This window comes from Salvelinus namaycush, chromosome 35 (genome assembly GCF_016432855.1).
Source record: "Salvelinus namaycush isolate Seneca chromosome 35, SaNama_1.0, whole genome shotgun sequence".
Lineage (NCBI taxonomy): Eukaryota > Metazoa > Chordata > Actinopteri > Salmoniformes > Salmonidae > Salvelinus > Salvelinus namaycush.
The window spans coordinates 3987956-4001965 of NC_052341.1; positions in this window are offsets into that span (position 1 = coordinate 3987956).

Consider the following 14010-nt stretch of genomic DNA (forward strand, 5'->3'; position numbering starts at 1 on the left):
TATACTTAAGTATCAGAAGTAGAAGTAAAAGTATACATTTCAAATCTCTTATTTTAGGCAAAGCAGACAGCACCATTTTCTTGTTTTTAAAATGTACGGATAGCCAGTGGCACACTGCAACATTCAGATATTATTTACAGAAGATGCATGTGTGTTTACTGAGTCCGCCAGATCAGAGGCAGTAGGGATGACCACGTGTTGTCTTGATAAGTGAGTGAATTTCACAATTTCCTGTCCTGCTAAGCATTCAAAACGTAACAAGTACTTTTTGGTGTCAGGGAAAATGTATGTCAGAAAAAGTACATCATTTTTTTAGGAATGTAGTGAAGTAAATGTAAAAGTAGTCAAAAATATAAATAGTAAAGTACAGATACCACAAAAAAAACGACTTAGGTAGTACTTTAAAGTATTTTTTACTTAAGTACTTTACACCACTGGGTCCAACGGTTTCACTTCTCTCAATGACTTTTCTAAACCCAAACCCTGGCCTTGTCTGTTTGGTCTGTTTTTCAAAAGTTCCAGAAAGTCTTACGATGTTGTGTCTCTGGGTTTAGAAACTCTGTGAACGTACTGAAAACCCAAGAGAAAATATGTTGGCCCAGCAAGGGGGAGGGTTTTCAGCAGTTGGTTTACATTTATTCGAGCGCGCGCAAAAAAAGGGGGACCATGACTGCAAAGCCCATTACCCACCTGCATAAGTAAAGTCTAAATATAAACTATTGAAAAGTTTGTAAGAAAGGTGTAGGAAAGGCATGCGTAAGAAAGGCGTAATTTAGTCGGAATCGGGCGCTATAAGCATACATTTTTCTGCAGGGGAAAAAAAGGTATATTTTATCCACCCACACTCTCAGGGATACAATCTGTTCCTTGTATCTCACAACAACAACAAAAAGAAAAAGAAATGTTTATAGAGATACAGACCCAGACATACATCAGCCAGGTCTATAAGAGGTGTGCTAAATAAGAGACATACATCAGCCAGGTCTATAAGAGGTGTGTTAAATAAGAGACATACATCAGCCAGGTCTATAAGAGGTGTGTTAAATAAGAGACATACATCAGCCAGGTCTATAAGAGGTGTGCTAAATAAGAGACATACATCAGCCAGGTCTATAAGAGGTGTGTTAAATAAGAGACATACATCAGCCAGGTCTATAAGAGGTGTGTTAAATAAGAGACATACATCAGCCAGGTCTATAAGAGGTGTGTTAAATAAGAGACATACATCAGCCAGGTCTATAAGAGGTGTGCTAAATAAGAGACATACATCAGCCAGGTCTATAAGAGGTGTGCTAAATAAGAGACATACATCAGCCAGGTCTATAAGAGGTGTGTTAAATAAGAGACATACATCAGCCAGGTCTATAAGAGGTGTGTTAAATAAGAGACATACATCAGCCAGGTCTATAAGAGGTGTGTTAAATAAGAGACATACATCAGCCAGGTCTATAAGAGGTGTGTTAAATAAGAGACATACATCAGCCAGGTCTATAAGAGGTGTGTTAAATAAGAGACATACATCAGCCAGGTCTATAAGAGGTGTGTTAAATAAGAGACATACATCAGCCAGGTCTATAAGAGGTGTGTTAAATAAGAGACATACATCAGCCAGGTCTATAAGAGGTGTGTTAAATAAGAGACATACATCAGCCAGGTCTATAAGAGGTGTGTTAAATAAGAGACATACATCAGCCAGGTCTACAAGAGGTGTGTTAAATAAGAGACATACATCAGCCAGGTCTATAAGAGGTGTGTTAAATAAGAGACATACATCAGCCAGGTCTATAAGAGGTGTGCTAAATAAGAGACATACATCAGCCAGGTCTATAAGAGGTGTGCTAAATAAGAGACATACATCAGCCAGGTCTATAAGAGGTGTGTTAAATAAGAGACATACATCAGCCAGGTCTATAAGAGGTGTGTTAAATAAGAGACATACATCAGCCAGGTCTATAAGAGGTGTGTTAAATAAGAGACATACATCAGCCAGGTCTATAAGAGGTGTGTTAAATAAGAGACATACATCAGCCAGGTCTATAAGAGGTGTGTTAAATAAGAGACATACATCAGCCAGGTCTATAAGAGGTGTGTTAAATAAGAGACATACATCAGCCAGGTCTATAAGAGGTGTGCTAAATAAGAGACATACATCAGCCAGGTCTATAAGAGGTGTGTTAAATAAGAGACATACATCAGCCAGGTCTATAAGAGGTGTGTTAAATAAGAGACATACATCAGCCAGGTCTATAAGAGGTGTGTTAAATAAGAGACATACATCAGCCAGGTCTACAAGAGGTGTGTTAAATAAGAGACATACATCAGCCAGGTCTATAAGAGGTGTGTTAAATAAGAGACATACATCAGCCAGGTCTATAAGAGGTGTGCTAAATAAGAGACATACATCAGCCAGGTCTATAAGAGGTGTGTTAAATAAGAGACATACATCAGCCAGGTCTATAAGAGGTGTGCTAAATAAGAGACATACTTCTATGGTACAGTAGAGACTTGCTGAGAACCATTGATTTAATGCCTGAATGGATTGTGTAAAATAACTTCATTTAGGACCAAACTGGGAGAGAATAAGAGAATATGGCTCTAGTTGTATTCTTAATCAGAGGATATTGGCTGGAGCAGACTTTGGCTGGTACCAAAAAATGGCACCCTATTCCCTTTATAGTGAACTATTTTGACCAAGGCCTATAGGTCTCTGGTCAAAATTAGTGCACTACATATGGACTAGGGTGCAATTTTTTGGGATTCATGCTAAAAGGCAGTCTGGTTTTAAGATTAGTGACATTTATCACTGTGAGAGAAGAGGGTATAATTAGCTTGTCAGTCTACTTTAGGCTGTGGTAGTGCTCGGCAGAAAGAAGGATGGACTGCATGCCAAAGGACCTGACAGCCAGTCGATAATGTGGCATTTAACGTCATAAATTATTCTAAAGCCAATTATATCAAAATGGACCCTGCGCTCTCCAGAAATAACTTTATTCCCTATCATTTCCCCTCTAACAGCAGGCGTAGATTTCATTTTTTTTCTACATACGGCACTAATAAAGTCATATGGTGAAACCATGATAATTAGGGATAGGATTTATACAGTAATTGTCATTATGTGCATTTGTACAGTCGATACATTATTTCTTTGTCATGTTTTTTTTTCTTCAAATCAATTTCTTTATAAATTGGAAAATGTCAAAACATATATTGTTCATACGGGCTGAAACGTATTTTATTTTTTCATCCAAATGAAATCTCTCGATCTCTTCTCATGTCCGGTCATAAATTTAAAAACGGCTTCTCCAGCTCATAGAGAATGTGAGTCAGTAATTTAATGAGAATAGCAGTAATATATATCAGATATGTATCTCATTCTTCCGAGAGGCCTTGAGAGGTCATGATAATATATAGTGTAGACTGTGATGTCTGAAGGTCGTGTCAGTTCTCGTCTACATAACGCACGGATCCTGTAACTCATCCTTCGGGGAGGCCTTGAGAGGTCAAACTGAGTGTTAGTATATAGAGTAGACTGTGTCTCCCGTGTGGTGCAGCGGTCTAAGGCACTGCATCTCAGTGATAGAGGCGTCACTACAGACCCTGGTTTGATCCCGGGCTGTAACACAACCGGCCGTGATCGGGGGTCCCATAGGGCGTTGCGCAATTGGCCCAGCGTCGTCCGAGTTAGGGGAGGGTTTGGCCGGGGTAGGCCGTCATTGTAAATAAGTATTTGTTGTTTAGCTGACTTGTCTAGTTAAATAAAGGTTAAATAAGAAGGTCGTGTCAGTTCTCCTCTACATAATGCATGGATCCCCCCAACAGGACGGGTAGCCTACTCTCATCAGAGAGGCGCTGTTGCCTGAAGTCCACGATCAGCTCCTTCGTTTTGTTGACGTTGAGGGAGAGGTTATTTTCCTGGCACCACTCCGCCAGGGCCCTCACCTCCTCCCTGTGGGCTGTCTTGTCATTGTTGGTAATCAGGCCTATTACTGTTGTGTCGTCTGCAAACTTGATCATCCGCCTTGTCGCCACTTCTATCAACCCACCAATGTGCTACTGACAGGCATGAATCATAGTAAATAATATCTAGCAAATTATAAAGCATGTTTTACCACTATGGGGTGAGGGATACATGTTGTTGGATACATATACCGCCAGCTGTTTGCAGTTGTGGCTAATTTCTTTTTTAGCAGAGTAGTAAGTTGTAAAATGGAATGTTGTGTTTTAGAGGGTTGGCCGTGGAGTACTAATAAACAACTAGGAAGGAGTGTAACTGGTGCCTTCTGGGGGCTTGTCAACGTACTGCTGTAATCAATCTAGCATATTCTCAGAATATAATAAAAGTTGAGTCCTCGTACTGAATAATCTTGTCGGGAACGTTGCATTTTTACCATGAAACCAAAGACCCTGAACATTGACTGTACAATATAGTCAATACAGTAAGGTCCACTATCAAGAGGTCCAAATGCAACATGGTAAATCGCCTATATCTATAAAAAGAAAAACGACTTCACATATTGTCTTCTCAAGGTCGTCATCTCTGTAATATTGGATATGATGAATGTGGAATATGTTGCATTATATCGAACTGTAGATAATGTATTATGGTTATATCTAACTGTAGTTACCGTATTATGGTTATATCTAACTGTAGTTACTGTATTATGGTTATATCTAACTGTAGTTACTGTATTATGGTTATGTCTAACTGTAGTTACTGTATTATGGTTATATCTAACTGTAGTTACTGTATTATGGTTATATCTAACTGTAGTTACTGTATTATGGTTATATCTAACTGTAGTTACCGTATTATGGTTATATCTAACTGTAGTTACTGTATTATGGTTATATCTAACTGTAGTTACTGTATTATGGTTATGTCTAACTGTAGTTACTGTATAATTTGTTATATCCAACTGTAGTTACCGTATTATGGTTATATCTAACTGTAGTTACCGTATTATGGTTATATCTAACTGTAGTTACTGTATTATGGTTATATCTAACTGTAGTTACTGTATTATGGTTATGTCTAACTGTAGTTACCGTATTATGGTTATATCTAACTGTAGTTACTGTATTATGGTTATATCTAACTGTAGTTACTGTATTATGGTTATATCCAACTGTAGTTACTGTATTATGGTTATATCTAACTGTAGTTACCGTATTATGGTTATATCTAACTGTAGTTACTGTATTATGGTTATATCTAACTGTAGTTACTGTATTATGGTTATGTCTAACTGTAGTTACTGTATAATTTGTTATATCCAACTGTAGTTACCGTATTATGGTTATATCTAACTGTAGTTACCGTATTATGGTTATATCTAACTGTAGTTACTGTATTATGGTTATATCTAACTGTAGTTACTGTATTATGGTTATGTCTAACTGTAGTTACCGTATTATGGTTATATCTAACTGTAGTTACTGTATTATGGTTATATCTAACTGTAGTTACTGTATTATGGTTATATCCAACTGTAGTTACTGTATTATGGTTATATCTAACTGTAGTTACTGTATTATGGTTATATCTAACTGTAGTTACTGTATTATGGTTATATCTAACTGTAGTTACTGTATTATGGTTATGTCTAACTGTAGTTACTGTATAATTTGTTATATCCAACTGTAGTTACTGTATTATGGTTATGTCTAACTGTAGTTACTGTATAATTTGTTATATCTAACTGTAGTTACTGTATTATGGTTATATCTAACTGTAGTTACTGTATTATGGTTATGTCTAACTGTAGTTACTGTATTATGGTTATATCTAACTGTAGTTACTGTATTATGGTTATATCTAACTGTAGTTACTGTATTATGGTTATATCTAACTGTAGTTACTGTATTATGGTTATATCTAACTGTAGTTACTGTATATAGTTATATCTAACTGTAGTTACTGTATTATGGTTATATCTAACTGTAGTTACTGTATATAGTTATATCTAACTGTAGTTACTGTATTATGGTTATATCTAACTGTAGTTACTGTATTATGGTTATATCTAACTGTAGTTACTGTATTATGGTTATATCTAACTGTAGTTACTGTATTATGGTTATATCTAACTGTAGTTACTGTATTATGGTTATATCTAACTGTAGTTACTGTATTATGGTTATATCTAACTGTAGTTACTGTATATAGTTATATCTAACTGTAGTTACTGTATTATGGTTATATCTAACTGTAGTTACTGTATATAGTTATATCTAACTGTAGTTACTGTATTATGGTTATGTCTAACTGTAGTTACTGTATAATTTGTTATATCCAACTGTAGTTACTGTATATAGTTATATCTAACTGTAGTTACTGTATTATGGTTATGTCTAACTGTAGTTACTGTATAATTTGTTATATCCAACTGTAGTTACTGTATATAGTTATATCTAACTGTAGTTACTGTATTATGGTTATATCTAACTGTAGTTACTGTATATAGTTATATCTAACTGTAGTTACTGTATTATGGTTATGTCTAACTGTAGTTACTGTATAATTTGTTATATCCAACTGTAGTTACTGTATATAGTTATATCTAACTGTAGTTACTGTATTATGGTTATGTCTAACTGTAGTTACTGTATTATGGTTATATCTAACTGTAGTTACTGTATTATGGTTATGTCTAACTGTAGTTACTGTATTATGGTTATATCTAACTGTAGTTACTGTATTATGGTTATATCTAACTGTAGTTACTGTATATAGTTATATCTAACTGTAGTTACTGTATTATGGTTATATCTAACTGTAGTTACTGTATATAGTTATATCTAACTGTAGTTACTGTATTATGGTTATGTCTAACTGTAGTTACTGTATAATTTGTTATATCTAACTGTAGTTACCGTATTATGGTTATATCTAACTGTAGTTACTGTATTATGGTTATATCTAACTGTAGTTACTGTATTATGGTTATGTCTAACTGTAGTTACTGTATTATGGTTATATCTAACTGTAGTTACTGTATTATGGTTATATCTAACTGTAGTTACTGTATTATGGTTATGTCTAACTGTAGTTACTGTATTATGGTTATGTCTAACTGTAGTTACTGTATATAGTTATATATATCTGTAATTACTGTATATGCTTACTGTACAACCTTTAGGGTTGATATTGTGTCTTTGAAGCAGTGTAACCCCCCCAGGACAGTGTAACCCCCCCCCCCCCCAGGGACACAGTGGTTCAAACATTGACATAGCCGAGAGCTTTGATTTATGCATGCAAGCACTGAAACAAAGGAGTGGAAAATGTTGACCTTTCCAGATAACAGAAAAAGGGCTTGAGGGCCTCAGAGGCAAACTGTCCCTTGTGAAGGAGCAAGAGGGCTTTCCCTTACATCAGGGATCAAATGTTTTTCTGCTACTGTTTGTACCACAGAAATTGTACCAGTTGAAATAGGATCTGAATCTCTTTGTTGTCTTTCTTTCCTACACCTGTATGCTAAACTTTCTTTTTTCATGTATGCTAACCCGTTCTTTTTTCAGGTAAGCTAACCCGTTCTTTTTTCAGGTAAGCTAACCCGTTCTTTTTTCAGGTAAGCTAAACCTTTATTTTTTCAGGTAAGCTAAACCTTTATTTTTTCAGGTAAGCTAAACCTTTATTTTTTCATTAATGCTAACCCTTTATTTTTTCATGTATGCTAAACTTAATCTTTTCATGTACGCTAAACCTTATTTTTTCATTAATGCAAACCCTTTATTTTTTCATGTATGCTAAACCATATTTTTTCATTAATGCAAAGCCTTTCTTTTTTCATGTGTGCTAAACCTTTAATGTGTGCACGCATGGTTATAATATAAGAGGAAAGGAAAGATTAGTGATATTAGAAGTGATCAAAATTATATTACAAACTGGGTGGTTTGATCCCTGAATTCTGATTGGCTGAAAGCCGTGGTATATCACGGCTATGACAAAACATTTATTTTTACTGCTCTAATTACATTGGTAACCTGTTTATAATAGCAATAAAGCACCTTTGGGGGGTTTGTGGTATATTGCCAATATACCACGGCTAAGGGTTGCATCCAAGCACGCCACTTTGCCTCGTGCGTAAGAACAGTTCTGAGCAGTGGTATATTGGCCATATACCACACCCCCTCGGGCCTTATTGCTTAAATATAATTGTACTTTACTATTTTTACTGAAGTTGGGTTATTTTAAACGTTTTGAAATGGTTGCAAGATCCACTACTGTACCGGTTCTGTATTGTTCAATAGTTCTGCATGTGTGCAGCCAGGTCTGTGGAGTGAGAAACCTTCTGTTCTCATTCATTTCTGTATCAGAGTGGAACCTAATGCAAAATGAATGTAGCCCTTGGCATAGAAGATGGTGGTACAGTTCTAAAAGCCTTGGAACATCTGTGTAATAAAACACATGGCTTTTTTTACCCCAACTATGTAGGCAATGTTCTCTTAGCCTTAAGATAGATGTCCAATGCAGTAAACCTTTGCCCTGAGGCTCTACTGTACCAGTCTGACTCTCAACATCTGTAAACCCCCCCCAGATCTACATTTATTGGGTTTTTATAGTTGCGAATATTTTCTCAAACATTCAGCTTATTCGTGTAGAAACATTTAACATTTACCAACCATATTTCAATATTTGGATTTTGTCCAGAACATTTTTGGTGGTGTGGTTGTCTACTAATTGCATATAATCAGTTGCCATTATAAAGATAAGCAGACCTTTATAATATTGAAGAACAATACTTTCAGACATTCAGAAGAGATAATGTGGTCTGACATGGCGCTTTCATAAAGGTCATATCTGTGGGCTTACGTGCATTAGTAAAAAAAACAACTAAAAGAACAAGAAATACCAGCGAGTGAAAAGCAACATCAGAGAAACCAGCTCCTCCATCCCTATTGTTTCATTCTGTTAATAGCCCAAGGTAAAGATTTATCTGCTGTTGTCAATTTACTTCAGCTTCAAATAAAGCAGCCAAGGTCACTTTTTCCTCCTCTCTCCTTCTGCCGGCTGCCGGCCCCCACAGGATAACATTGTCATGTCCCTCTAATAGGCAGTACAGGGAATCATTAGTTCTGCTCAGCTTTCTGCCTGATAGGCTTTTCAGACCAATCATCAGTCTAACTGCATCCCAAATTGCACCCTATTGCTTACCTAGTGCACTACTTTTGCCCTGAGCCCAGGCTAATGTAGGAAATAGGCTGCCGACACAGACAAAGCCACAGCCGTGGGCTTCCCTCCACCAGCCAGCCAGGCAGCCAGGCAGTATTGACACTGTCAGGGCGACGGCTTAATCAGGCAGGACACTCTGAACATTGATTTGAGGAGCCTGGCGTAATGCTCTCCTTGTTTTATCCACAATGGTATTGATGAGCTAAGAGCCACCACTAGCTAGCTAGCTAGCTCACCTGCCACATTGTCATGGAAACTGTGTGTGTGTGTGTGTGTGTGTGTGTGTGTGTGTGTGTGTGTGTGTGTGTGTGTGTGTGTGTGTGTGTGTGTGTGTGTGTGTGTGTGTGCGTGCGCACAATCAACAGCCTCTCCGGTCCCCTCCCCTCTCGAGCCTCGGAGGTGTCAGACGGTAAATATTATTGGCATGCTGACAGTCCCCCCGCCAAGCAGGGGTGTGTAAATACGTTAATAAACAACATGATGGGCCCACTTCATCCCAAGGTGAGAACGTGGAGACTGTTTTATCAACCATTATCCGCAGGCTGCACTGAGACAGCCAGGCCTCCCCTGTCAGATGATTTGTCTGGCAATCGTAAAGTGCCTTGTGTCAACAGGGAGTGGGGGCTTCGTCCCAAATGGCAGCCTGTTTACTTTACGGGCTTTGTAGATCACTAAATAGGGAATAGGTTGCCTTTTGGGACGCAAGAATGGGAGGGTTTATATAGGACAGTGTTTGGTCTCTGCTGTGGTAGAGGTCAACAACGATCACATACTTCATGTGTAAATGGGGTTGATACGTCATGTGTAAATGGGGTTAATGCTTCATGTGTAAATGGGGTTGATACGTCATGTGTAAATGGGGTTGATGCTTCATGTGTAAATGGGGTTGATGCTTCATGTGTAAATGGGGTTGATACTTCATGTGTAAATGGGGTTGATACTTCATGTGTAAATGGGGTTGATGCTTCATGTGTAAATGGGGTTGATACTTCATGTGTAAATGGGGTTAATGCTTCATGTGTAAATGGGGTTGATACTTCATGTGTAAATGGGGTTGATACTTCATGTGTAAATGGGGTTAATGCTTCATGTGTAAATGGGGTTGATACTTCATGTGTAAATGGGGTTGATACGTCATGTGTAAATGGGGTTAATGCTTCATGTGTAAATGGGGTTGATGCTTCATGTGTAAATGGGGTTAATGCTTCATGTGTAAATGGGGTTGATGCTTCATGTGTAAATGGGGTTGATACGTCATGTGTAAATGGGGTTGATGCTTCATGTGTAAATGGGGTTGATGCTTCATGTGTAAATGGGGTTGATACTTCATGTGTAAATGGGGTTGATACTTCATGTGTAAATGGGGTTGATGCTTCATGTGTAAATGGGGTTGATACTTCATGTGTAAATGGGGTTGATACGTCATGTGTAAATGGGGTTAATGCTTCATGTGTAAATGGGGTTGATGCTTCATGTGTAAATGGGGTTAATGCTTCATGTGTAAATGGGGTTGATGCTTCATGTGTAAATGGGGTTGATGCTTCATGTGTAAATGGGGTTGATACTTCATGTGTAAATGGGGTTGATCCTTCATGTGTAAATGGAGTTGATACTTCATGTGTAAATGGGGTTGATACTTCATGTGTAAATGGGGTTGATACTTCATGTGTAAATGGGGTTGATGCTTCATGTGTAAATGGGTTGACCCTTCATGTGTAAATAGGGTTGATGCTTCATGTGTAAATGGGGTTGATACGTCATGTGTAAATGGGGTTGATCATTCATGTGTAAATGGGGTTGATCCTTCATGTGTAAATGGGGTTGACACATCATGTGTAAATGGGGTTGATCCTTCATGTGTAAATGGGGTTGACACATCATGTGTAAATGCGGTTGATACTTCATGTGTAAATGGGGTTGATACTTCATGTGTAAATGGGGTTGATCCTTCATGTGTAAATGGGGTTGATACTTCATGTGTAAATGGGGTTGATACTTCATGTGTAAATGGGCTTGATACTTCATGTGTAAATGGGGTTGATCCTTCATGTGTAAATGGGGTTGATACTTCATGTGTAAATGGGGTTGATGCTTCATGTGTAAATGGGGTTGATGCTTCATGTGTAAATGGGGTTGATACTTCATGTGTAAATGGGGTTGATCCTTCATGTGTAAATGGGGTTGATCCTTCATGTGTAAATGGGGTTGATGCTTCATGTGTAAATGGGGTTGATACGTCATGTGTAAATGGGGTTGATACTTCATGTGTAAATGGGGTTGATACTTCATGTGTAAATGGGGTTGATACTTCATGTGTATATGGGGTTGATGCTTCATGTGTAAATGGGGTTGATGCTTCATGTGTAAATGGGGTTGATACGTCATGTGTAAATGGGGTTGATACTTCATGTGTAAATGGGGTTGATCCTTCATGTGTAAATGGGGTTGATACTTCATGTGTAAATGGGGTTGATACTTCATGTGTAAATGGGGTTGATACTACATGTGTAAATAGGGATGATACTTCATGTGTAAATGGGGTTGATACGTCATGTGTAAATGGGGTTGATACTTCATGTGTAAATGGGGTTGATCCTTCATGTGTAAATGGGGTTGATACTTCATGTGTAAATGGGGTTGATACTTCATGTGTAAATGGGGTTGATACTTCATGTGTAAATAGGGTTGATACTTCATGTGTATATGGGGTTGATCCTTCATGTGTAAATGGGGTTGATCCTTCATGTGTAAATGGGGTTGATGCTTCATGTGTAAATGGGGTTGATACTTCATGTGTAAATAGGGTTGATGCTTCATGTGTAAATGGGGTTGATCCTTCATGTGTAAATGGGGTTGATCCTTCATGTGTAAATGGGGTTGATACTTCATGTGTGAATGGGGTTGATCCTTCATGTGTAAATGGGGTTGATACTTCATGTGTAAATGGGGTTGATACTTCATGTGTAAATGGGGTTGATCCTTCATGTGTAAATGGGGTTGATACTTCATGTGTAAATGGGGTTGATACGTCATGTGTAAATGGGGTTGATGCTTCATGTGTAAATGGGGTTGATCCTTCATGTGTAAATGGGGTTGATACGTCATGTGTAAATGGGGTTGATACTTCATGTGTAAATGGGGTTGATACTTCATGTGTAAATGGGGTTGATCCTTCATGTGTAAATGGGGTTGATGCTTCATGTGTAAATGGGGTTGATACGTCATGTGTAAATGGGGTTGATACTTCATGTGTAAATGGGGTTGATCCTTCATGTGTAAATGGGGTTGATCCTTCATGTGTAAATGGGGTTGATACTTCATGTGTAAATGGGGTTGATACTTCATGTGTAAATGGGGTTGATACTTCATGTGTAAATGGGGTTGATGCTTCATGTGTAAATGGGGTTGATGCTTCATGTGTAAATGGAGTTGATGCTTCATGTGTAAATGGGGTTGATACTTCATGTGTAAATGGGGTTGATACTTCATGTGTAAATGGGGTTGATCCTTCATGTGTAAATGGGGTTGATGCTTCATGTGTAAATGGGGTTGATCCTTCATGTGTAAATGGGGTTGATACTTCATGTGTAAATGGGGTTGATCCTTCATGTGTAAATGGGGTTGATGCTTCATGTGTAAATGGGGTTGATACGTCATGTGTAAATGGGGTTGATACTTCATGTGTAAATGGGGTTGATCCTTCATGTGTAAATGGGGTTGATCCTTCATGTGTAAATGGGGTTGATACTTCATGTGTAAATGGGGTTGATACTTCATGTGTAAATGGGGTTGATACTTCATGTGTAAATGGGGTTGATACTTCATGTGTAAATGGGGTTGATACGTCATGTGTAAACGGGGTTGATACTTCATGTGTAAATGGGGTTGATCCTTCATGTGTAAATGGGGTTGATACTTCATGTGTAAATGGGGTTGATACTTCATGTGTAAATGGGGTTGATACTTCATGTGTAAATAGGGTTGATACTACATGTGTATATGGGGTTGATCCTTCATGTGTAAATGGGGTTGATCCTTCATGTGTAAATGGGGTTGATGCTTCATGTGTAAATGGGGTTGATCCTTCATGTGTAAATGGGGTTGATACGTCATGTGTAAATGGGGTTGATACTTCATGTGTAAATGGGGTTGATACGTCATGTGTAAATGGGGTTGATCATTCATGTGTAAATGGGGTTGATCCTTCATGTGTAAATGGGGTTGACACGTCATGTGTAAATGCGGTTGATACTTCATGTGTAAATGGGGTTGATACTTCATGTGTAAATGGGGTTGATCCTTCATGTGTAAATGGGGTTGATACTTCATGTGTAAATGGGGTTGATACTTCATGTGTAAATGGGGTTGATACTTCATGTGTAAATGGGGTTGATACTTCATGTGTAAATAGGTTTGATGCTTCATGTGTAAATGGGGTTGATCCTTCATGTGTAAATGGGGTTGATCCTTCATGTGTAAATGGGGTTGATACTTCATGTGTAAATGGGGTTGATACTTCATGTGTAAATGGGGTTGATCCTTCATGTGTAAATGGGGTTGATCCTTCATGTGTAAATGGGGTTGATGCTTCATGTGTAAATGGGGTTGATGCTTCATGTGTAAATGGGGTTGATACTTCATGTGTAAATGGGGTTGATCCTTCATGTGTAAATGGGGTTGATCCTTCATGTGTAAATGGGGTTGATACTTCATGTGTAAATGGGGTTGATACTTCATGTGTAAATGGGGTTGATACTTCATGTGTAAATGGGGTTGATACTTCATGTGTAAATGGGGTTGATGCTTCATGTGTAAATGGGGTTGATGCTTCATGTGTA